This window comes from Pyrus communis, chromosome 13, assembly GCF_041283825.1.
Source record: "Pyrus communis isolate YQ-2024b chromosome 13, ASM4128382v1, whole genome shotgun sequence".
In the NCBI taxonomy this organism is placed as follows: Eukaryota; Viridiplantae; Streptophyta; class Magnoliopsida; order Rosales; family Rosaceae; genus Pyrus; species Pyrus communis.
The window spans coordinates 7,523,093-7,550,989 of NC_142577.1; the positions used below are offsets into that span (position 1 = coordinate 7,523,093).

General features: G+C 38.1%; 1 non-coding gene across 1 annotated transcript; it reads left to right on the top strand.

Moving 5' to 3' along the window:
• The first annotated feature begins 23,449 nt into the window (after positions 1-23,449).
• On the top strand, positions 23,450-23,560 carry LOC148691686 (small nucleolar RNA R71). Its single transcript, XR_015955372.1, has one exon. It is a non-coding gene; the product is annotated as a small nucleolar RNA R71 (small nucleolar RNA).
• Positions 23,561-27,897: the final 4,337 nt, after the last annotated feature.

Consider the following 27,897-nt stretch of genomic DNA (forward strand, 5'->3'; position numbering starts at 1 on the left):
TTTCGCTGGCCAAACGATTGCACTGAGCATGTGCAACAAGCCTTTGAACCCCTAGGTGTCCCTAGTTGGAGGAGTTGTGTCTCCTGAGGGTTTACAGTGATGACACCCACAAACATCTACAAACAATGCAAACAATTTGGCTAATACATGCTTTAACAAACTAATAAGAACCAATGAAGATTTTGTCCTACATTCAACTCAAAAGTTTGCCACTTCAAAGAATCGTATCAATTGTACGTATAAAGATATTTCTCTATGTCTTACAACTTCAAGATCACCATACCCAAATGCTTAAGATAGAATTCGCCTCAACTCTACTCCTCACAGCTTCCACTCAAGTTCTCACTCAGATCTTAAGGTTTAGTCTCTCAACAACATATATGAGTGAAATTATGTAAAGGGAATCAAAATTCTCACATATGAAATCTGAAATGGAAGCACAGTTTCTGAGTAGATCTCATGAAATGAATCAAATGCTAAGAATATAGATAACACACACACTTACCATCACCCATGAATACATCCTCAATGATCAGCTAGGTCTTTCTCAAAATTGTAATGCAAGGCTTAGGGTATAGGTTATGAAAGACTTGATATGAAATACTAGAGTTTGGGGCATACCAAAGTGTCCTTGAGGATCATGCTCTTCACTGGCATTTGTCTTCTTTTGTTTTTGGCGTCCAGGCCCTATGCCTTATAATGCGGAAATTTGGGACTTGTATCCCCTTTAATTTTCTTCCTTCTTTTTTTTTTTTTTTTTTTATATAACTTTATTTTTGGAAACAACTTCAACATAGGTGCCCTCGGTACACGCCACAATCTTGTTCTATAACTCAATCTATCCTTAATCTTCATCACATTGGTATTCCCCAAACTATAAGGTATGGCTTGTAATGGGCTAGAATGGGTAGAGTATGGTGTGGTAAATGAAAGAATTAAGCTCAAGTGTTGGGTTGCAACAAGGGTGAATGGAGCACACAAATGGGTAGGATTTAAGCCTTGTAGTAGTTAAAACATGCATAGCCTAACATCATCTCATTGAGTTCATTCATGAATGATACTAAACACATGGTATCTGCAAAGAAGAGTGATTCTTAGTATTCAAACAAAATAGAAGTAATGAGATCATTTAGAGTGAAATTGAAAGAAAAAGATAGGAGTAGAAACACTTTAAACCCTCTCAAAGAAGCAATTAGGCTCAAAATAACTCACTAGGGTAGTCTCCACTATTCTTCTTTCAGAATTTGAGTATGGTACCTCCATGATCATAATTTCAAGAGTTAAAGCTTTATACATGACAACAAGATGCAACACTTTTTCATAGCAACCCAATCGTTTGTTTTCAAACATAGCCCTCATATACATTCCTATTAGCAAGCAAAACACACTTAACCAAACAAAAACACAAAAACAAACAACCCAAAAAAAAAACAAACCTACAAACCTTCCATCCCACAAATACCCCCAAACCTAACCTAAACATTGTCCTCGATGTTTTAAAATTGTATGCAATGCAAGTAGGCAAAAAATATGGGATGGTAACAAAATAAACACAACATAAAGAAAGAACACAAACCACACTAGGTTGCCTCCTAGCAAGCGCTTTATTTAATGTCTAGGCAAGACATGGTAGCTTGTTCATGGTGTTGTAAACTCAAGAAAATCTACAACTTGATACACTGGCTCTTCTTCCACTTTCTCCAAATATGGTTTCAATCGCTGCCCATTGACTTTAAAAGAGGTGCCATTCTTCATGTTCTCTATCTCCACAGCTCCGTGGGGAAATGTTTGTAACACTTTGAATGGTCCCACCCACTTAGACTTCAATTTACCTGGAAAAAGTCTCAAACGTGAGTCATACAAAAGTACTTTCATACCTTGGTGAAACTCCTTCCTTAGGATGGCCTTGTCTGAAGGAAGATTTGTGAAAAACATGTTCATTTAAGCAACATCAATAGCATGCAATTAACAATTAAAGGCGGAATCATGCTTGTATGCACTTAAAAACAAAACATTTACCCATGAAATTCAAAGCCTAGTAGATAGGTGAACCAAGACTCAACTCAAAACAAAATGAGTTGAGAAATCAATACCTTTGTAGATTCCTCTTTGCATAAGCAAAGGCTAATCACCCAAAGAGAGGGCCTTCATTCCTTGCATCTTAGATCCATGGATTTGGATGGATGAAAAGGTTTCTCCAAAGTTCCCAAAATTGAGAACCTCCAATGATTCATCACCAAGGCATAATGAAGAAGAAATGAGTGACCTTGGAGGAGTTTGATTGCTAGATGATCCCTCCAAGGTGGCCTAAATTTTAGAGAGAAAGGAGAGCTTGTGTTCTCATCCTTTCCCCAAAAATTACCATTTTTAAATTTTAGGCTATAAAGTCCTTTATATAGTCCCTTCAAATAAGTGACCTAATGGACCAAAAGCCCTATTCTTCTAACATGGCAAGCCTATAGGGTTTATTGGGCTTTCAAGCCCTTTGTTTATTCAAGTTGTCATACAACTTGAGTTAATGGGCTTGACATTCAAATCCCATTGGGCCTTGCGGCCCAAAACTAACCCGAGGTCTTTAACGAACTTATTCGTTTGATTAATTAACATATTAATTAATCCTAGCCTTAGATAAATAATTAAACCATTTAATTATTCTTACTCATCTCCATTGTTTCTTCAAACTCTACCTTACTCGGTGAACGATCCATTAGGTTCCTTTGAGCGAGGCAGTGGGCGATTAAAACTCTTTCTAATCGATTGTGAATTGAAACTTACTTTCAATTCTCCCGTTAGTGATAATACACTTTTAGGGCTTCCACAAACCATGGTTGACGCCTAGCAGCATGTCATGGTTACCCAAGCTAATCATAAGAGGTGGAGAACCTATTCAGTTTTAGGATTACAAATGCAATACGGTCTTTCTCTAATACAATACTCTTGACCACATTGTTTGGTTTGATAGTTTATTCATGTCTACTATCCAATGTGAGTCTTGTGCTTATATGATTACCTTGAATGTGATTTGGAACACATTCCTAAATCTCATTCATACTTTGGCCAAAGATTCTTAATCATATCATAGAGTATTCTCCCTCAAACAGTTTGAAGGTTAGAGATCCCTTGTTGCGCATTCACTTGCCTCCATGGCTAAGTGGCTTAACCCCAACGATGCCATGGACACCCTCCTGATGGAGTGACTTTGACATAATCAAAGATTAAGGACCTAACCACAAGACAACTGTGATGCCTCAGGTCAAAAGACTAATTTGCATTATCCCAACCATGAGTTCTCATGTGACATGAATATGAGAACTCTTCGTTGATCGTGTTCAGTGAACTCATTCTCTATTGAGCACCTACGTACTTGTCTTGATGTCACACATACCAATGACTCGAGACTAGTCACTCTCCCTGAGAGAAGACATAGCACGTACTGATCTTAACGGACTGTTAATGCCCAATTGACAATCCTATGATCAGGAACGTTTAGGATGTGTCAACGAAAGAATGGTCTCATGAATCTAACTTCTTTTGATCGCATTCTTCCAATCACATATTCCTTGGACTTATCGTTTAAGCATATAACATTTATATGAGACGGCTCAAACAATAATGTTTGCCCTTTACATTTAAACTACATTAGTTTGAAATGTCCGTAAAGTATCATCATATGATTGGTTTTAGGGCACATTTCCAACAATCTCCCACTTGCACTAGAGCCAATCAGCTTAGTCATCATTGATGATACCTCTTCTGTAATTCATTTCATAAATGGCTGAGTAGTAGGCCTAAACACTGGATATCTATATGTTATCCATAGAAGCAACCTTGAGAATAACGACATCACCATTATACATGATTCTCAATCATGTGGTTCAGTCTCTCATTTGAGTTCGGACCTTGATGAGACCTTGATTCCTTGGCTTGAGCTATCGCCCCATTAGTGTCATACACTTTCTGGTTGGAACCGAATGGAGAGTTCATGAATGAACTTTCCCATCCAAACAACAATGTTGTAAGCTTCTATATGGCAATATATTTTGCATACATGATGGAACACATTAAAGTCATTTACTTTTAACGTTTCCACCCAAATATCTCTTTAGTCATAATAAAGAGATATCTCATTATCACTTCATTCATAATGAAGAGATATTCTATGATGGATTAGATTCATAATCTAATACATTTACGCTTCCATTACGTTACTCTAATTCTTCCTCATTCTTGAGGAATCCATCCTTAGTATTTCTTAAATACCTAAGGATTCACTTGACAGTTGCCATGGTTCTGATCCTGGGCTTGCACTGATATCATCTTGTACCATTCTAGGTACAACTTATATCAATGTTTTCATACAATATGAAATACATAAATCACCTTTCTGCGTATGCATAAAGGATTCTATTTACGCATTATTTCTTTGGGAGTCAAAGGGTACATTCCCTTTGAGAAGAACAACTTCCTAGTCTTACTAGAATTGTCATTCTAATTGAAGTTTATCATCATATGAGAAACTTCCTAGCATCTCTTTGTCTATTTTAGGGATTGATATAATCCAATTATATCTTGAAATCTATCATTATAGATTTCCATCCCATGTATATAGACTATGTCTCCCATATACATTCTATCATTATAGAATGTTTAAAGTCATAACTTTAACGATGAAGAATTCCTTTCATTTTCAAAATTAATATATATCATGTATATATATTTAAATTTAAGAATATGATCAACTCCCACTAATCTTTTGTAAACCTAGTAAACAAAAGATTCATTTACATCTTTATGAGAAATCAAACAATTGATCTTTTCTCATAAGACGCTTATAGCTCCCACTAGCTTGCTAAGATCCATGATGGATGGATCTCTACAACTAACATGTATTAGAAGTATATATCATATATATATATGGGTAATTGATAATGTCCAACGAACTAAATCTTATTTATGTTCATTCTTCTCCTAATGGAGAAATACATTATCTTACGATGCTACTTTCCTTGATATTTTTCAAGGAAATTAATCTAAAGTGTTACTTTTTCCTTGGATCAAATCTAAGGAGGTAAATACTTTAGACGTCTTACTCATCTACTTACATTTCTTGAATTCTTTGAAACCTTTTGCAAAGTATTCGGACTTGTGTTTAATCAAAATAAACTATAGTCCAACCGAGAGTGATCTTCGGTGAATGTCATACAACATGAGTAGTATTATGTTGTGGACAAGTGCCACTAACATCTAAGTGAATCAACCTCAACAACTTTGTGATTCTTTCTTCTTTCCAAAAGAATAAAGATTCGAACATTTCGCCTCTATACAATTTTAACAAGAAGGTATTGGATCCGGATCTAACGATCCAAAGCATCCATCTATGACCAACTCGTAACTTATGTTTTAGAGGTATCACAACTCAGTTGGGATTAGTCACTACCTTGCAACCTTTTGGGTTTTAAGCATCGTTATATTCTTAAACAGTTAACACTACCACATCATCTCTACTATAGAGACAACCAATTAAATTACAATAATCTAATTATTGATTAATAAAGAACAATGTTTTGTCAAACAAAACATTCATCCATCTCTACTATAGTGACGGATTTAAGTTCCTTAAAATTGGAATGTAAAGACAATCTTTAGTATTTTCCAATTTCTTTGGTAGTTCATATGAGGAAGTAAGTACAATCCACTTTCGCAGAGATCTATATTCGATTCACGTTTGGATTGTGAAGTACTTTCTCTTCTCTCATTAATCTTCTACTTCTTATTAGCACACTTTTACAACAATTGTAAAACATAGTTACTAATACAGAATCATGCATTCAAGTAGAAGAACCAACTGTTATGAACTTTTCAAGAACATTTTACAATACCTTCGAAAGGTGTGTTCTTGACACTTGCAAGACATTTCTTGCAAATACCCCTTCCAATGTCCATCCTTTCATAAAGAAAGTTTGTTCCCTTGGAGTTATTTTGCCTTCTTCATTTGACTTCCCTTTTGATTACAATAGTCATGGTCCCTAAACTCCCACTATCTCTCTTGAAACTCATTTCAAATGTGTTATACACATCAAACGATTTGGAGAGCGTGCGGTTATTGTTCACTATATAGTTTACAATAAACTTAGTGAACCATTAGGATAGGGACACAAAGGTGAAGTCTTTGCCTAGTTTCCGTCTCGTTAAGTGGTTTAACACTTCAACACTCAATGATTCAAAATCATCATAAGTCCATATAAATGGACTATTTTTGTCAACCAACCATTATGTTCTAAACATAATAACAAACTTTCAAGAGTTGTTCAAGGCAACTCTCATTTCTTCATACAACAATTTGTAAGTGAAGAATCATGGCACATAAAGTGTCCATGCCCTTGTGCTGACTTCTCAAGTTCCTTGTTCGTGTAACAAAGAGACAAGCACTAAAGTTTGTGTTGATTAAGGGTTGTTCAAAGCAACTCTTATTTCTTCATACAACAATTTGTATTTGAAGAATTATGACATTAAAAGTGTTGTCCTTCTTATGTTAGACTTATCTAACATATTCTTCCAATGATACATTATCAATAGGAAGATTGTGAGGATGAGACTACTTAGTTACATCTACAAGCCATTAAAGACAATCTATGGGATTGTAGAACTAAGTCCGGAAATTAAAGCATTCGGCTTTTCTTTGTCAAGTTTTGGATAGCGTTTGCAAATATATTGGTAAACAAATACATAACGAATACAAATTGATTGATTTTAAGCCATTTGATTCGGGTCTTTAAATCAAATAGCACCACCCACTATTTTTGGCAAATTCCATATCCCTCATCGGAATTCGAGAGTTTTGTTGAACTCTTAGCAGGGTATGGGAGACTCACCATTACCAAGCCCACCTCAGAATTATATCATTTTGGTTAGCAAAAATAATGATGAGAGAATAACACTTTAGTCATTTACAACTCTTGTAATTACCCATCTAGTTTGGCCTCTAGAGAATGAATGCCTCAGAATTATATCATGTTGGCACCATTGCACTTAGTTAAGTTATTCCCACCATGCTTAGTTTATGTAGAGGTTCAAGCACCACCTCAGAATTATATCATGTTGGTCATACTCGTTGTCTACACTCACCTCATCATATGTTTATGGACTCCTCCTGGATGTAAGCACATACTTTGTACTTCCCCATTATAGGGTGAAGCCGGTGCATGAGTCACAAACGATTGGAGCCCACCACGGTGGAAGGCCTACGAAGAGATATTCAAAGCATCTCTCGCTTATCAACTTAATAATGGTTTGTTGAGGGTTTTAGGTCTCATCACATATAAACATACATTTTAATCCAATTAAAACATTTTGGTCCTATTACAACTATTGGTCCATATGATTGATTTAGTAGTATATAATACTCCCACTATGCTTTTAAAACGGTTTTTAAAGCAAGACTATATGGTACTACTAACATAAGATTTGCATTCATTGATGGACTATATAGTTGCCTTAGGGCCTTAGGATGACTATGAACCTTTGATTCGATTCAACACGAGCCTAGTGTTGAATCTCGGTCTAGGGATGGTGATTGATTTTAGTTACGCGTTTAATCACATTAAGGCGTGTTGTCTTATTAGGCGTTGGACCCAACTACTCCAATTTCATGCATATCGAATAAAACAAGAAAGGAGTACTTCAAAGTAAATAAGAGCTTATGCTCTTTTACAACAATTGATCAAATCAAATTACTTTAAAGTAAAGAAGAGCTTATGCTCTTTTACAACAATTGATCATATCAAATTACAACAAAAATTTAATCTACACATTCCCATGGTTCAAACAAATTTGAAACGGCCATTCACATAGCTCAATTATCGTAGGCTAAGGTTCATAATCACCCTTTCTTTAATTAATTAATGCTTTAACTAATTAAACTTGAATGCAACATTTTCATTTGGTTTTTGTATCCATAGAATTGATTTAAATGGAGCTAAATGAAATGAAAATCCAATTCTCATTTAAAGAGACAAAACAATTTTGTTCTCTACCTAATTTGGGCCAAAATGCTATGACCTCAACTTTTGGGCCATTTTGCAAAACTTAAACTTTTGGGGTCACTTTGTAAAAACACAAAAGTCCACTACTTCATGTAATTACAACTAGAACCCAAAAAATTTCCACAAAAGCTAAAACTTCATTAAAGGAGCAAAACAATTTGTCCTTTTAGTGATTTTGGACCTTTACGTAAAAACGTAAACTTTTGGGTCAAAGTACAAATACACAAAAGTATCAAAACTTTATGTAATTGCATGAAAGCCCCACAAAGACCCTAATTGAGTAGGGTGGCCAGCCATTTGAAACAAAGTATAAAAAAATTTCAAAGTTTTTGTAAGTGGGGTGTGTGAAATGGAATAAATCATTACACACCTACCCACTAAAATTTCTTTAATTTTTCAAAATAAATATCTAATATATTTAAACATAAGAAATATTTCAAAGCAAAAACTTTATGAAATAAATCAAAACTTTGAATCAAAACACCAAACCTTTTGTTCTTGGCAAGAACATATCAAGAACAATGAAGAACATCCATGAAAACCCATAAGAGCTCCATGAACATTCTTCACCCAAAAACATACCAAAACCACTCAAACTTAAGGGAAATAACATACAACCATACTAGGGTACATAGGGGTTCCAAAAGTCACTTTAAAACACTTTTAACAAGTCAAACAAGAACCCAAAAATCCACCCTTTGGATTTGGCCGAATTTCCCCAAAAACATGGCACCAAATTTTAGCTCCAAAATTCATGCTCATATGAACTACATCTACAACATTTGAGATGGCAAATTTTCTAACAAAATTTACATTCAAAGAAGCAAGAATAAAGCTTGTAACAATTACAACATTCAAATCACAAACTATGAACTACAAAACCCAAAAGGATTCACCAACTACTAGACTTAGGCTCTGATACCACTTGAAGGAAGATTTGTGAAAAACATGTTCATTTAAGCAACATCAATAGCATGCAATTAACAATTAAAGGCGGAATCATGCTTGTATGCACTTAAAAACAAAACATTTACCCATGAAATTCAAAGCCTAGTAGATAGGTGAACCAAGACTCAACTCAAAACAAAATGAGTTGAGAAATCAATACCTTTGTAGATTCCTCTTTGCATAAGCAAAGGCTAATCACCCAAAGAGAGGGCCTTCATTCCTTGCATCTTAGATCCATGGATTTGGATGGATGAAAAGGTTTCTCCAAAGTTCCCAAAATTGAGAACCTCCAATGATTCATCACCAAGGCATAATGAAGAAGAAATGAGTGACCTTGGAGGAGTTTGATTGCTAGATGATCCCTCCAAGGTGGCCTAAATTTTAGAGAGAAAGGAGAGCTTGTGTTCTCATCCTTTCCCCAAAAATTACCATTTTTAAATTTTAGGCTATAAAGTCCTTTATATAGTCCCTTCAAATAAGTGACCTAATGGACCAAAAGCCCTATTCTTCTAACATGGCAAGCCTATAGGGTTTATTGGGCTTTCAAGCCCTTTGTTTATTCAAGTTGTCATACAACTTGAGTTAATGGGCTTGACATTCAAATCCCATTGGGCCTTGCGGCCCAAAACTAACCCGAGGTCTTTAACGAACTTATTCGTTTGATTAATTAACATATTAATTAATCCTAGCCTTAGATAAATAATTAAACCATTTAATTATTCTTACTCATCTCCGTTGTTTCTTCAAACTCTACCTTACTCGGTGAACGATCCATTAGGTTCCTTTTAGCGAGGCAGTGGGCGATTAAAACTCTTTCTAATCGATTGTGAATTGAAACTTACTTTCAATTCTCCCGTTAGTGATAATACACTTTTAGGGCTTCCACAAACCATGGTTGACGCCTAGCAGCATGTCATGGTTACCCAAGCTAATCAGAAGAGGTGGAGAACCTATTCAGTTTTAGGATTACAAATGCAATACGGTCTTTCTCTAATACAATACTCTTGACCACATTGTTTGGTTTGATAGTTTATTCATGTCTACTATCCAATGTGAGTCTTGTGCTTATATGATTACCTTGAATGTGATTTGGAACACATTCCTAAATCTCATTCATACTTTGGCCAAAGATTCTTAATCATATCATAGAGTATTCTCCCTCAAACAGTTTGAAGGTTAGAGATCCCTTGTTGCGCATTCACTTGCCTCCATGGCTAAGTGGCTTAACCCCAACGATGCCATGGACACCCTCCTGATGGAGTGACTTTGACATAATCAAAGATTAAGGACCTAACCACAAGACAACTGTGATGCCTCAGGTCAAAAGACTAATTTGCATTATCCCAACCATGAGTTCTCATGTGACATGAATATGAGAACTCTTCGTTGATCGTGTTCAGTGAACTCATTCTCTATTGAGCACCTACGTACTTGTCTTGATGTCACACACACCAATGACTCGAGACTAGTCACTCTCCCTAAGAGAAGACATAGCACGTACTGATCTTAACGGACTGTTAATGCCCAATTGACAATCCTATGATCAGGAACGTTTAGGATGTGTCAACGAAAGAATGGTCTCATGAATCTAACTTCTTTAGATCGCATTCTTCCAATCACATATTCCTTGGACTTATCGTTTAAGCATATAACATTTATATGAGACGGCTCAAACAATAATGTTTGCCCTTTACATTTAAACTACATTAGTTTGAAATGTCCGTAAAGTATCATCATATGATTGGTTTTAGGGCACATTTCCAACATTGTCATGATAGAGCTTAGTCCGTTCCTTGTAGATTTTGGCATTCTCATATGCCTCATTTCTAGGTTCTTCCAACTCATTAAGTTGGAGCTTCCTTGCTATTCCAGCATCCTTGTAATCAAAGTTGAACTTCTTGATGGCCCAATATGCACGGTGTTCAAGCTCCATTGGCAAATGACAAGCTTTCCCAAACACAAGGCGATAAGGACTCATGCCAATGGGGGTCTTGTATGCTGTTCTATATGCCCATAGTGCATCATTCAACCTCAATGACCAATCCTTCCTTGTAGGGCTCACAGTCTTCATCAAAATGTTCTTGATCTCCCTATTGCTAATCTCCACTTGTCCTGAGCTTTGAGGATGGTATGGGGTTGCTACTTTGTGGTTGATGTTGTACTTCTTCATCAAGGATTCAAAGGGCTTGTTGCAGAAATGGCTGCCACCATCACTAATAATAGCTCTTGGGGTTCCAAACCTACAAAAAATCACATCTTTAAGAAAATTCAAAACAACCTTATGATCATTAGTTCTTGTAGCAATGGCTTCAACCCATTTGGATACATAATCTACTGCCACTAATATGTATAAGTGGCCAAAAGAGGATGGAAATGGTCCCATGAAATCGATTCCCCAAACATCAAAGAGCTCCACCACCAAAATGTTGTTCAATGGCATCTCATTTCTTCGGCTAATGTTCCCCATTTTCTGGCACCTATCACACTTAGAACAAAAATCAAAAGCATCTTTGAATAAAGTAGGCCAAAAGAAACCAGATTGTAAAACCTTTAGGGATGTCTTTTTGGCACCAAAATGTCCTCCACATGCCAATGTATGGCTAAATGTGAGAATGCTTTGTTGCTCACTCTCTGGGACACATCTCCTAATGATTTGGTCAGGGCAATATTTGAACAAATATGGTTTGTCCCAAACGTAGTGCTTTACCATGGCAAGGAACTTCTTTCTTTCCTGAAAAGAAAGGTCATTTCTCATTACACCACAAGCCAGATAATTAACAAAATCTGCATACCATGGTTCTTTTTCTTGAACAACAAGGAGTTGTTCATCTGGAAATGATTCATTTAGGGGCAAAGGTTGTCCAACTCCATGGTTTTCATTAAGCATGGACAAATGGTCAGCCACAACATTATCACTGCCCTTCTTATCTCGAATTTCCAAGTCAAACTCTTGTAGTAAGAGTATCCATCTAATCAAGCGTGGTTTAGCATCCTTCTTTGTCATCAAGTACCTAAGGGCTGCATGATCAGAAAACACAATAACTTTAGATCCCACAAGATATGACCTAAACTTTTCTAAGGCAAAAACAACAGCAAGCAACTCCTTTTCAGTTGTGGAATAGTTAAGTTGAGCATCATGCAGAGTCCTGCTTGCATAGTAGATCACATGTGGAAGCTTGTTCACCCTTTGCCCTAAAACTGCACCAATAGCATAGTCAGAGGCATCACACATTAATTCAAAAGGTAACGACCAATCTGGTGCCATAATAATAGGGGCCGAGGTTAGTTCATATTTCAACGTATTGAATGCATCCATACAAGCTTTATCAAAATGAAATGCAACATCTTTAGCTAATAGATTGCATAATGGACGAGTGATCATTGAAAAGTTCTTAATGAAACGACGATAAAAACCCGCATGTCCCAAAAAACTTCTTACTCCCTTCACAGTGGTGGGGGCTACCATATTGGTTATGACATCAATTTTGGCTTTGTCCACCTCCATTCCTTTGCTAGAAATTACATGCCCCAACACAATTCCTTGTTTCACCATAAATTGGCACTTTTCCCAATTGAGAACTGATAGGAGCATATTCATGCGACTTAATTAGCTTGTTCTCGTGCATTTATGTTGTGTTTATTTAGCTATTTTAGTGTTTAAGGCCACTTTTGTGTATTTTCAGATTACAAGGCCAAAGTGTGCAAGAAGATGCAAATTGGAGCCTTTTGGAGCGAAAGAGGAATGAATGAGTTGAAGACGTGAAGAAACGACGAATTCCTACTCCAACGTTGAATTCTTACCAAAACGAGGAATCCTACTCAAACAAGGTTTCCTATTTTAGGAAAGTTAACCCTAAGTTTCCCGTTTTGGTAACCTTTCCTAATCTTAAACGTCCGTATTTTCTAGCCACTTTGAAGTCCTTGTAGGCGCTTTAGGACACAAAACGAAGGCCCTAGGGCCCTTAACACCCTTTGCCGTGGGCTTTAGCCCAATTCCCTTCCCTTGCCGTGCAAGGGGGGGCATTTTAGGCCCATTCCATGCTTCTAAACCCTAATCCTTTTCCTTGCAGCCACATTCCCTTTAATTCCTGATTTAAATCCTTAATTCTAGCAGCCTTTAATTTTATTTTAGTTAATTATAATAAGCTAGGGTTAATTTTCTGAAACCCTACATATTTTACAACTTAGCCGCAAGTCCCCATCCATTTTTCACCCTAAGCATTCTAAATCCCATATCAGCCGCACCATATACTTCTCATTCTATTTTTCATTCAGCCATTTAACCTACTTCATCATTCACACTAATCAGCCACCATAACCCTAATTTTCTATTATTGCCGCAATCATTCTCTCCAATTTTTTATTCCCTAAGCCGTGGCCCCCCCATGGAATTATCCCATTTATTTTCTGACCTAAGCCGTAGCCTCCATAACACCATTCCATTCCATCCGCAAATGCCATTATTCTTTGTCCTTTAGCCGCAGCCACCTTTCCAAAATTCTCTCCCATTCTACAAACACTAATCATTCCATAACCCTAATTCATTCAGCCATTTTTTCCCATTCCTTCCCATAAACCCATGCATCATTCTCACCCTAATACTCCCATTCCCCTCTGATTTATCCATACACTTTCCACCACCATAACCTAATTTCACAAACAGCCGCAGCCACCATCTACATTTTCTTCCATTTTCCTTCCATAATCCGTGCATATCCCTTCCATTCTAGCCAATTTCCAGCCTTCCCCCATCATTGCCGCATCCATCTCCACCATTCCAGCCACCATACAACCCTTCCTCCATCACTCCACCACCTTGCCGCACCACCTTATCACCATAATCCATCCCCAACTCACCCCAAATCATCCAAAAACCAATCTGCCGCAACAAGGAGAAGAGGAAAGAGGAGCTTCGACGCGCACCAATTCACGTGGATTCGTTGGGCGTTCTAGGTGTAATCAATCCTTTGTGCTTTATGTTTAAATTCATTTGTAATTCTCTTTTTGTGAACATGAGAGGCTAAATCCCCCTAGTTAGCTAGGGGGTGATTCGAAACTATGTTTATGCTTGCAATATGAATTGATTACTTTTGGTTGGAATTTCATGAATGTTGGATTCAATTCATTTAACTGTTTGATTGATAACTTGTTTGTGTATGTTTATTGAGAGTGCACGCTTAATGTTCATGCATGAATTTGACGCTAGAATATAAGTGAGTTTCACCTAATAGTTATGAACTTATATTCACAAGTAGTGGAGGTTGCTTATAAACAATCGCGTTAATTGAATTCCTGGCAAGAGTATCATGCTTTTCATAGTTACAAATGCCTTGTCGATGCTTATAATTTCCAAAGAACGTAATGATTCTAACTTGTATCTTTATCATGCTGTTCATATAGAGAACTTGTTAGGAATAATTTGTTTGCGATGCATATTCATCCAATTCAATGATTCTAGGGAATTTGAAGGTTAATTTAAGCGGAACTAATTAACTTGGAGTGTCGAGTTCCATAATTCATCGAAAGACCAACTGAAAATCAAAGTGTATGCAAGTGTGACATGTGTGGAGAAAAACCCCTTAGCTATTCCATCATCCATATCTTCATCAAATTTATATTTAGAATCTGCCTAATTTACAATCTGTGCATTTTAATTAATTTCGTCAAAAACTCAATCCCCCTTTACTTTAGTGTCCAATTTAGTTAGAAAGTGTCTTAGTTTGTGTTTTTAAGCATTTTGATTCATTCTATTACCCAATTTCGTCCAAAGTTGTCAAAGTGCTCAAAACTGCCCAGAAAGTGATTTTAAGGCAGTTTTGAGTGTTTTGGGGCTGTTTTGAGTCTTTTGATTTGTTTGAGTGCTTTTATTGTTTAGTTTTGCATTCTTTGAGTCTAGTTTAGTGTTTCAAACTTTATTTTACGTTTTTGAGTCAGTTTCCAAGTGATTTTGCAATCCCTCCTAATCCCCGGTTAAGAACGATCCCTACTTATTCATATACTACAATTGTCACAAGAGGGTTTTAATTTGTGTGCTTACTTAGTTCGCATCAAATTTTTGGCGCCGTTGCCGGGGATTAGCAACTTTGCTAATCCCTTGGTTCTTTTCTTTTTGGTTTAGTTGTTTTCGTTTTAGTTTCTAACTTAGTGTTGTTTTCTTTGTTTGTTGTTACTTTTGATATTTGATTTAGTTCTCTTTCTTTGATTTTAGGTACTAGAGAAGTAAGATATGGATTTTGCTAGCATTCAAGCTCAATTGGCAAATCTTACTTCTCAATTGTCGCCGTATGCCGAAAGGACCACAATGCAGAGTGTCCCTACATTTGGTGCTTCATATAGGCAAGGATTTCAAGCCAATCAATGTCCACAAAGAGATTGGAGGGATCATTCAAACTCTATGTGGTGGGAAGCTCAACAAGTTCAACGTGAAGCATATTGGCAGCCATATGAGGAGTTCTATTCAAGACCTATGCAGCCACCACAACTTCATACGCAATATGCTCAATTAAATTCAAGTTCGTCAATAGATTATAATCAAATTCTTAATGAATTAAATTCTTTGGTGCAGGGGTCACAAAATCAAGCCAAGGAGGCTCAACAAGAAGCATATTGGCAACCATATGAGGAGTTCTATACAACACCTATGCAGCCACCACAACCTCCCCCACAACAATTCCAATCAAGTTCAAGTATGTCCATGGATAATGATAAAAAATTTCAATTACTAACCTCTTTGACGCAGGACGAACAAAATCAAGACAAGAAGTTGGGTAAATTGGAGGAGCAAATTGGGCAGATTATGGAGTTCATGAAACAAATTCAAGGGCAAAGTGAACTCTCCAACTCAACTATTGAAAACTCGAAGGAAGATTTTGAAATCCATAATGCTATCACTTTGGGAAGTGCTATGGAGGTTGGAGCTGACCTAAAAATGTCCAAACATAGCCTAGAAGTGGATGAGGAGCTGCTAATTGAGGAGGAGGAAGAAGACATGCACACGGCAAGGGTAGAACAACCTTTGCCGCAGCCCCCTAAGCCCTCTAAACCACCCACCACAAGTAAGGACGTCCCAATTCCATGTTATTCTGATGTTATTCCACCCAATGTCCCTTTTCCTAGCAGGTTTTTGATTCCCAACCAATAAGAGAGTAAAAAGGACATCGTGGAAGCCTTCCCAAAGGTGCAGAATGCTATTCCAATTCTTGGTGCAACACAGCAAGTTTTAGATGGTGTTGAATTCTTCAAAGGACTTTGTACACCAAGAAGAATGATTCAAGAGAAGGTAGTGGCTTGAGAAGATGTAGAAGGCATCAAAGAGGACATATTTGAAACCACAAAACCCAAAGAAGTTGAATTTGATGACATTGGACAAGTCATAACCATCACATGCAATCTGGCCAAGTCCAATATCCCTGAAACTTTCAAAGGAGTGGTGTTTGTCATTGAGTTCTTGTCGGACAAAACAAGTAAGTCATCTTCTCCAAATTCCATTACATTTTATACTAACTGGCTGATTTTGATGAATCAGGCACCTACACTAGAATTCAAACCAATGCCGGTTCACTTCAAGTATCACCTTCCATTCAAGGATCAATTCCATGCCGTGGGACCTAGGGAAGTTTGAATGGAAGTTTCGTCCGGCTGGAAGACGTTAAAGCAAGCGCTACTTGGGAGGCAACCCATGCAATCAACAAAGGAAGAACTTGGGAATCGCTCCACACTCAGATTTGCGTCCCTAAACCCTTTCCTTTGTTGTTTACTTTATGTTATGAGTAATGTGTTCAATTGTGTCTAAAACATTGAGGACAATGTTTAGTTTAAGTGTGGGGGGGTAACATTCTGTTTTGAGATATTTTTGCATGAAATTCGTAGGGTATTACCACCTAACATGTCTAAACTTGTTTCCCACTGTTTTTAAGTGTTTTTAAGCTATTTTAGAGTGTTTTAGCATCAGTTGACTTAAAAATCCGAAAATACCATAAAAATTTGAAAAATTGTTTTGAAAAACCCAAAAAGAGTTGTTTTTGTGTGTTTGTTTGTGTCGTAGGTCACCTTCCAATGCAATGATGAGGATTTGGTTTTTAATTGCATGATGGTTAAAGAAAGTTACAAACATGGATGGACGTTTGATATACTCTTTGGTTTATGCTTGTTTGTAGTTATAGTTTACGAATTCACACGTAATCACAAAAAAAAAAAAAAAAAAAATCAGTTTTTGTAACATGCTTGAAGGAAGGAACTTAAACAAACGCTACATCCCTGTGAGACTTGAGCCTAAACGTTATTTGGAGAGTTAAAATCTGTGCATTAATGTTTTCTAAGTCGTTGCATGATCTCATTATTCTTTGCTTGGTTACTACTTAGAAGGCGTTTCATCACTTAGTTCCAAATGCTAGAACTCATGCCCATTTCATTCAAAGCATGTCATTGAGTTGCATAACACATATTCAAGATGAAGTTGTGTAGTGACCACCATCAAAGCCAAATAGCCATGTGCCCTTAACTCATTTTTTGTTTAAGTTTAACCCCATTGAGCTATGTTAGCCCATGTTCTTTGTTAACCCATATCATCCTCACCTAGCCTAGATTAGGACCATCCGTACCCTTGTTCTTGAAGCATAGTAAGCATGAATGAATTCCTTTTGATTATGGTGTTGCAGAAAATAAGTGTGGGGGAAAGAGTATTTATGTGAGTTGATGTGCCATAGGCACGGCTAGAAAAAGAAAGAAAGGGCCCAAAACAATGAATTAGGCCCTAAGAGTTGTTTGAATCTCCCTTGTTTGTCTAAAAGTTGATTTCTGCATTTGAAGGGAATTCTAGGTCTTAATTTCATTACTTTACTTACTATTGCTTAAAGAACTTTTGTTTATCCCTACCTTTCCTTGTTAGCCAATACCCCAAGCCCCGTTACAACCTTTGACTTCTATCTTGAGTGTTGTGCATTTCAATTGTGGATTTTGAATTTGGTATGAGCATATGGTGTCACTGGTTCTCGCATCTAAGTAATAGCATTCCATTCATGAGATCATATCTAAACACATTTAATTACTCCAGAAATTGCGTTCTTTGTTATAACGTATGTGAGTACTAGTCTTTCATGTTTACATCAATCTTCTCACATATAACTAGTGTAGGGTGTGTAGTCAGAAAATCTGAGTGAAAATTGAGTGCATAACTAGTGAGGAATTGAGGGAATTCTCTAAGGCATGTTACTACATTCAAAATGTGTTTTAATTGATTAAATGCGAACTAGTGAATGGTGACTATGATTAAGTATGTGCTTAAGGGGAAGTAAGACTAAAAGCTATGTGAGTAATGATTTTTGACATGTCATGTTTCATTGGAAATCCCTGAGGCAAACGTTGGAAGGTTTAGGTTATGTTTTGTTTGTTTTGTTTCGTATTGTTTACTTTAGTTGTTTTGTTTTGCTCGAGGACTAGCAAAAGTTAAGTGTGGGGGAATTTGATAGGAGCATATTCATGCGACTTAATTAGCTTGTTCTCGTGCATTTATGTTGTGTTTATTTAGCTATTTTAGTGTTTAAGGCCACTTTTGTGTATTTTCAGATTACAAGGCCAAAGTGTGCAAGAAGATGCAAATTGGAGCCTTTTGGAGCGAAAGAGGAATGAATGAGTTGAAGACGTGAAGAAACGACGAATTCCTACTCCAACGATGAATTCTTACCAAAACGAGGAATCCTACTCAAACAAGGTTTCCTATTTTAGGAAAGTTAACCCTAAGTTTCCCGTTTTGGTAACCTTTCCTAATCTTAAACGTCCGTATTTTCTAGCCACTTTGAAGTCCTTGTAGGCGCTTTAGGACACAAAACGAAGGCCCTAGGGCCCTTAACACCCTTTGCCGTGGGCTTTAGCCCAATTCCCTTCCCTTGCCGTGCAAGGGGGGGCATTTTAGGCCCATTCCATGCTTCTAAACCCTAATCCTTTTCCTTGCAGCCACATTCCCTTTAATTCCTGATTTAAATCCTTAATTCTAGCAGCCTTTAATTTTATTTTAGTTAATTATAATAAGCTAGGGTTAATTTTCTGAAACCCTACATATTTTACAACTTAGCCGCAAGTCCCCATCCATTTTTCACCCTAAGCATTCTAAATCCCATATCAGCCGCACCATATAAGCCGTGGCCCCCCCATGGAATTATCCCATTTATTTTCTGACCTAAGCCGTAGCCTCCATAACACCATTCCATTCCATCCGAAAATGCCATTATTCTTTGTCCTTTAGCCGCAGCCACCTTTCCAAAATTCTCTCCCATTCTACAAACACTAATCATTCCATAACCCTAATTCATTTAGCCATTTTTTCCCATTCCTTCCCATAAACCCGTGCATCATTCTCACCCTAATACTCCCATTCCCCTCTGATTTATCCATACACTTTCCACCACCATAACCTAATTTCACAAACAGCCGCAGCCACCATCTACATTTTCTTCCATTTTCCTTCCATAATCCGTGCATATCCCTTCCATTCTAGCCAATTTCCAGCCTTCCCCCATCATTGCTGCATCCATCTCCACCATTCCAGCCACCATACAACCCTTCCTCCATCACTCCACCACCTTGCCGCACCACCTTATCACCATAATCCATCCCCAACTCACCCCAAATCATCCAAAAACCAATATGCCGCAGCAAGGAGAAGAGGAAAGAGGAGCTTCGACGCGCACCAATTCACGTGGATTCGTTGGGCGTTCTAGGTGTAATCAATCCTTTGTGCTTTATGTTTAAATTCATTTGTAATTCTCTTTTTGTGAACATGAGAGGCTAAATCCCCCTAGTTAGCTAGGGGGTGATTCGAAACTATGTTTATGCTTGCAATATGAATTGATTACTTTTGGTTGGAATTTCATGAATGTTGGATTCAATTCATTTAACTGTTTGATTGATAACTTGTTTGTGTATGTTTATTGAGAGTGCACGCTTAATGTTCATGCATGAATTTGACGCTAGAATATAAGTGAGTTTCACCTAATAGTTATGAACTTATATTCACAAGTAGTGGAGGTTGCTTATAAACAATCGCGTTAATTGAATTCCTGGCAAGAGTATCATGCTTTTCATAGTTACAAATGCCTTGTCGATGCTTATAATTTCCAAAGAACGTAATGATTCTAACTTGTATCTTTATCATGTTGTTCATATAGAGAACTTGTTAGGAATAATTTGTTTGCGATGCATATTCATCCAATTCAATGATTCTAGGGAAATTTGAAGGTTAATTTAAGCGGACCTAATTAACTTGGAGTGTCGAGTTCCATAATTCATCGAAAGACCAACTGAAAATCAAAGTGTATGCAAGTGTGACATGTGTGGAGAAAAACCCCTTAGCTATTCCATCATCCATATCTTCATCAAATTTATATTTAGAATCTGCCTAATTTACAATCTGTGCATTTTAATTAATTTCGTCAAAAACTCAATCCCCCTTTACTTTAGTGTCCAATTTAGATAGAAAGTGTCTTAGTTTGTGTTTTTAAGCATTTTGATTCATTCTATTACCCAATTTCGTCCAAAGTTGTCAAAGTGCTCAAAACTGCCCAGAAAGTGATTTTAAGGCAGTTTTGAGTGTTTTGGGGCTGTTTTGAGTCTTTTGATTTGTTTGAGTGCTTTTATTGTTTAGTTTTGCATTCTTTGAGTCTAGTTTAGTGTTTCAAACTTTATTTTACGTTTTTGAGTCAGTTTCCAAGTGATTTTGCAATCCCTCCTAATCCCCGGTTAAGAACGATCCCTACTTATTCATAAACTACAATTGTCACAAGAGGGTTTTAATTTGTGTGCTTACTTAGTTCGCATCAAGAACCAAATTTGTTTCCTGACATCTTTGAAGTACTAAAGAGAGATGGTTAAGACATTCATCAAAAGAGGAACCAAACACTGAGAAGTCATCCATAAATACCTCAATGAATCTTTCTACCATGTCAGAAAAGATGGCCAACATGCATCTTTGGAATGTTGCTGGAGCATTGCAAAGTCTAAAAGGCATTCTCCTATATGCAAATGTGCCAAAGGGGCAAGTAAAGGTTGTTTTCTCTTGATCCTCCGGAGCGATTGCAATTTGATTGTAACCTGAGTATCCATCCAGAAAACAATAATGTGAGTAACCTGCCAATCTCTCAAGCATTTGATCTATGAAAGGCATAGGAAAGTAATCTTTTCTAGTGCTAGAATTCAACTTCCTGTAATCGGTGCAAACACGCCAACTGGCCGTGGGCTTTGTGGGCACAAGCTCATTGTTTTCATTCCTCATCACAGTGATTCCCACCTTCTTAGGCACCACCTGAATAGCACTCACCCATTTGCTATCTGAAATGGGATATATGATCCCCACATCTAACAATTTCAACGCCTCATTCCTAACAACCTCCTTCATGTGTGGATTGAGTCTTCTTTGTGGCTCACGGGTTGACTTTGCCCCTTCCTCCAAAAGAATCATATGCATGCACATGGTAGGGCTTATTCCCTTGATATCTGCAATAGACCAACCAAAAACTGATTTGAACTCTTTTAACACCCTAATTAGTTTATCCTCTTCATTTGGGGTGAGATCAGAAGCTATAATAATTGGAAGAGTTTCAAATTCAGCTAGATATGCATATTTTAGATGTGGTGGAAGTGGTTTAAGTTCAAGTTTTGGTGCCTTAACAGTGGAAGGAGTTAGATGTGACATTGATGATTCTAAAGGCTCTAAAAGAGGTGAAACATTCAAAGGATACAATGCTAATGCTTCCAAGGCAGCTACTTCTTCCATGAGTGCATCTTCTTCATCAAACTCATCTTGAGATTGACTCAAAACAGTTTGTAATGGTTCATTCGATTGTGCCTGCAAGAACTTAGAGAATACAAGTGAATCAAGCACATCAATGGCATAACAATCAAGAGATGAAGAAGGATGAGAAAGAGATTCAAACACTTTGAATTGAACTGTCTCTCCTAACACTGTCATAGTGAGGAGTCCATTTTGCACATCAATGATGGTCTTGGCCGTGGCCATGAAAGGTCTCCCAAGCAATATAGGCAACTCACGATCATGTATAGGAGCTTCTTCCATGTCCAACACTACAAAATCTGCAGGCAAGATTAGTTTATCAACTTGGACTAGAATATCTTCTACTATACCTCTTGGATATTTCACGGATCTGTCTGCAAGTTGTAATGAAATGGTGGTTGCTTTCAAATCTCCCAAACCTAGTTGAAGGTACACGGAATAAGGCATTAAGTTGATGCTAGCACCCAAATCAAGCATAGCCTTCTCTACTTTCTTATCCCCTATGGTGATGTTGATAGAGAAACTTCCTGGATCCTTGAGCTTTGGTGGAAGTTTTCTTTGCAAAACTGCACTCACATTCTCAGACACCACTACCTTCTCATGTGGTCCATACTTCCTTTTGTAGCTGTTTAACTCCTTGAAGAACTTCCCATATGCCGGCATGTTCCTAATGACATCAAGCAAAGGTAAGTTAACATTCACTTTGCTTAGTATATCAAAAATCTCCTTAAATGACTTATCCTGCTTGCTCTTGGCAAGTCTTCCAGGGAATGGTATTGGTGGAGTGTAAGGTTTCTCGGCCTTGTGAAGATTTGGTGCTTCAAGTGAGGAAGTAGCATGGCTTGGTTCCTCATTTGGTTTCTCATTGTCTCCTTGAGTAACACCTGCATTCACATGATCATATTCATTAGTAACTTCATTGCCAACTCTATTATCAATAACCTTACCACTTCTAAGTGTAGTGATTGCTTTGGCTTGCTCTTGGTTCCTTTGGAGTATCACGGGTTGGCTTGGAAACTTCCCAACCTCTCTTTGGTTCAAGGCATCTGCAATCTGCCCCAATTGTGTCTCCATTTTGGTTAGGGCTGCCGAATGTTGTTGGAGAGTGCTATTTGTGGAATGTTGGAATTGCAAGGTGTTTTGGGCTAACAACTTAACTGTATCCTCAAGGGTAGTGGCAGGTTTTGGTTGGAAATTTTGGAATTGATTGTTGTTCTTCCATGAAAGGTTGGGATGATCTCTCCAACTTGAGTTATATGTATTGGAATACACATCATTCCTTGGCCTTTGATTGTAAGAATTCATGAGGTTCACTTGTTCTTGAACATACTCGGGGTAAGCCTCCCTAGATGGACATTGGTGAGTAGGATGGCTTGGTATGTTGCAAATGGCACACACTTCATTTGCTTTTGGCACCATGTTGAGCACGGATTCAATCTTCCTTTCTAGGTTAGCTACCTGCAACAAAAGCTCATGATTAGAACTTGTTTCATAGACTCCAACTTTCTTACCCCTTAAATCTTTGTGTTGAGCATTAGACCCCAACATCTCATAAATGTTATATGACTCTTGAGCATTCTTTTTCTTCAATGCTCCACCTGCTGCATTATCAACAGTTGATTGACAAGTTTGGGTTAGTCCATCATAGAAAATTTGCATTTGTAAGTGAAAAGGTAACCCATGGTGTGGACATTGCAACAAGAGGCCTTTAAAACGCTCCCAACACTCATTGAAAGGTTCTCCATCATCTTGTTTGAAGTTGAAGATTTGTCCCCTTAATGTGGCTGTCTTTTGAGTGGAAAAGAACTTCTCCAAGAACTTCTTAGCCACGGCATCCCATGTAGTGAGGGAACCTGGTGTTAGAGTCATCAACCAACTCTTGGCCTTATCTTTCAAGGTGTAAGGAAACACTCTCATCCTCAAATTTGCTTCACTTACTCCCTGCAAAGGTAAACCACTCACAACATTGTAAAACTCTTTAATATGAGCTAAAGGGTCTTCATTAGGTAAGCCATAAAATGAGGGAAACATATGGAAATGTGAAGATTTAAGATCATAGTTTCTAGCTTCTGTGGGCAGCAAGATGCATGAAGGTGAATTTGGTATGATTGGTTGAGCAAAGTCCTCCAAAGCTCGAAGTTCATCTTGGTTGCCCGCCATCTCTTCTTCTCTTTCCCAATTAAATTGCTCAGATCCTTTACTTGTTGAACTAGGTGAATTCCCTTCTTCTTCTTCACGGATAATGGAGGAACTTGATGGCACAAAGTTGTCCAAAGTGTGGCCCTTTAACCGTTCAATTCTTTGGCCTAACTCAACAAGTCTATTTGACATATACTACCTGAAACAAAGTAACACAAGTTTGAATGAAAATCAAGAATCTACCTATAATGAAAAGAACAAAGTTTAAATAACAAACAACAATGAAAAGAACAAAGTTTAAATAGCAAACAAGCAATTACAAGGGACTGAAATCAGTCCCCGGCAACGGCGCCATTTTTGTTGGTGTATAATTCCTTCCTAATGCTAGAATATGTTTAGTATAATGGCACAAGCAAGGGTGTCGAATCCACAGGGACTAATTGGACCTATGTAATTACTTGTTTTGCAAGAACTCTATGAAATGAATCAAACTAATCAAAATAGGCAGATTTGTTGTTGTAACTTGAAAGCATAAGAAAATGAAGTAAACACAAATAAATGAATCAACAACTAATAAAATGGGATAGTACCAATGGAAATGAAGCTAGGGATTCGGTTTCACCATTGCTCAACTAAGTCCATGTTTGTTAAGTTAGTTTATACTCAGCCATCTATCTATTTCTTGAGTTTGTTTCACTTGGATATGATCAACCATATGATGTGTGGATTTGATCAAATGTCTCTAATCATGAACCTAATTGTGATGTGCAACTTTGGTTCCTAATCAAGAGTATGTAGTGCACAAGAAACTTTCATAAAACCAAAGGGAACACTCGGCAGGATGTTTGCCAAACATTCCCTTCATTCATTCACAAATTCACCAAGATTATGCATGATGTATGCTTTAATCTTGGCTAAATAACCTGTGGTTAACTCAAATGGTGATCAAGCATACAAATCAACTCACAAATTCAGAATTATATCAGAGAATGAAACAAGAATTAGATGGACAAACTGAGCATTCTAACTTGATTACATGGCAAACTTTGCAAGGCTACATCGAATCCCTAGGGAGAGATTAGTTACACTTCATGTTTACAAAAGATTTGACATAAAAATATAAAACATGAATGAACATAGAATTAATAAGAAGAAACCCTTGAAGCAAAACTGATGTTGAATTCCTTGAAGAGTGCCTTCGGTGTTGTTTCTCCAAATGTGATGTGAATGAGTGTAGTATGGCTATGGTTGGATGATTTCTGCCAATGGGACAGAAATAGACAGAAATGGAGTGGGAATGGAGTGGAAATGGAGCGGCTATATGTGTGAATAATGGACTGAATGAAGAACCCCTTTGATGTGTGAAGTGTGCCTAGTTTTATAGGAAGGAATGTGGCTGCATACATTCAGATTGGATCTCTTCTGCACAAGTGAGCTGGAAGAGCATAAAATGAGCTGGAATTGATGGGTTTCTGAGGTGGTGGACGCACGGCACTAAGGAATATGCATGAATGTTGTTTGTTTAATTGAGCTACATGTGCACTTGCTGCAACAAGTGAGTGGTAAATCTGGAAGTGGTTGTACAGGCTGGAAAGGGGAAGAAAGCACACGGCATGGACAAGGAGGAGCTGGAATCACATGGAATGATGGGATGAATGGATTTCTGGAATGATGGATGCAAGGAGTGGACATGATCTGCAGGTATGTGGTTTATTTAAACAAGATGCATGTGGATTTCTGCAAAGATGAAGTGGAGAAGGGTAATGGAATGCACGGTCAGATTGTGAATCATGCATGTGAATGTGGCTGAGTGCATTAAGTGATGGAAGTGGATGTTTTTGGCGCAAAAGGGAGATGGACAAGTAGTGGAATGCACGGCACAAGGTGTGAGGAATCTGATTTGGTGCTAGAAGTGCATAAAATGATGGGATGATATGGGAACACACGGCCAAGGTTGTGACATGCATGTGAATGCATGTTTTGGTGTTGGAACCACATAGCTGACTTCAATGTTTTTGCCTTGTTTAGAATCACCCAATATGGCCGAATTGCATCTCTTAACACTTCACATCTTTTATGGAATGTTTTTACTTCATTTGCCTTCCCATTGATCCAAATTCACACTTGGCTGCACACTAACACCAAATAATGTAAAATGCAACTAGTTTAATCCAAAACAATCACAAAGACGCCAAAAAAAAAAGATATAAATGTATGCAAAATGTGACTTATCAAGCCGCCTCCCCGAATTTCAATTTTCTTTTATACTGATATGTTGTTAATGATCCAGGCACCCACTCTAGAATTTAAACCATTACCGGATCATCTCAAGTATCACCCCCCATTCAAAGATAAATTCTATATCGTAGGTCCTAAGTGAGGAAAGAAGTTCCTCGTCCGGCTACAAGACGTAAAAGAAAGCGCTACTTGGGAGGCAACCCAATACAGTGAATAAAACAAAGCTTGTCATTAATTTTCGAGAAATTACAAATGTATCTAACAAATGGAGCTTCACAAAGGTTGTTTTTGTTTTTGTTTACGTGAAGCCCCACTACGAGGCAAAACTCTAGAAGCGGAAGGCATCGGAGCAGGAGGCATCGGAGCGAGAGGCATGGGAGCGAGAGGCATAGGAGCGGAAGGCATCGGAGATAGAGCATTCCAGGCCCCAATACTTAGCGGAACGCTGGATGACCCAGGAAAAAGGTGCCCCTAGAAGAAAGACGCAAGCCGTTGACGGTCACTTTGCATCCGACCTTGAGATTCTTGCATCTCATCAAGCTTCCTCTTCATGCCCGACGAATAGTTATTGGCAAGCACATGCAAAGTTCTATTCTCGTACTTAAGTTGTTTGATCTCTTGCTTCAGGTTCTCCACCTCCGCCATCAATGATTCAACCTGACGGGAGCGAGCAAGGAGGCGTTGGCCCATGTTGGACACAGAACCAGCGCACTGAACGCTGAGAGCCAGGGACTCTTGAACGGCCAACTCATCGGACCATCCTGAAAGCAGCTGACTATCTCTGGGAGTGAGGAGGTTCCGAGCTACTATCGTAGCTGTTGTGGCGTCCTGCATCACGGAGTCTTCACCTGTAAGAGGACCGTTAGAAGATAAGAAAGAAGGGCGCCATACGTTACCTTGACGCGGCACGCCCGTATCACTGCGGAGACTCAATTCTAAGCTAAGGTTCGATGGGTTTGCCATTTTTCAAAAGTGTTCAAAGAGAAGGGGTGGACGGAGTAGATTTTCAAAGGGCCGGAGACGAGTTTCAAGAATGGGAAATCTTCAGAGTGTGTAAGTTGGCGGTGATCGATAGCTCTATAAAAAGCCAAGGCAACGCGTCCACCGATTCAAAAAGCCAGAATTTGAGGCGCAAAGTTCGGCGACGCTCCCTCGGCTTTTCAGAAAACGCGTTCAACACATGGAGGCCATCATCGCAGCTACACGTCTTTAGCCGACAAGCGCAAAGTGCGGCGACGCTTTCTCTGCCTTTCAGAAAGCGCATGCAGCTTTATCGAAGAGGCGTCTTCAAAGATCGAAGAGTCGTCACTATTTCAAAAAGCCGGATTTGCGGGATCAAAACGTTTGTCGACAAGGGTAAAAGAACAGTACCACCACTTGCTATTGGGAAATCCCTATATATGTCGACTTTCATCTTTTATGGCAAGGCAAACCTGAAGAAAATGCCCAACTCTTCCTCACCTCTGAGGGCGCACTCCCAGCAAAGCCTTTCGAAACACTCAATTCTCTCTTCTTCCCCAAAGATGATACCAGATGCCTGGAGTGCAGATGACCCAGGAGGAAGCAGCACAACAAATACATGTGCTGATTCATTCACCGCTTCTTCAAAAGCAAAGGTATCTCATATCATCAAGGTCAAAAGCAAAAGTATCTCATATCATGCTCTTTCCCTGTCTTTTCCTTTGTCTTTGTTATTACTCGCATAGCAAAGTGAAAGAAGCAATCAGCCGGCACTTAGAGTCTACC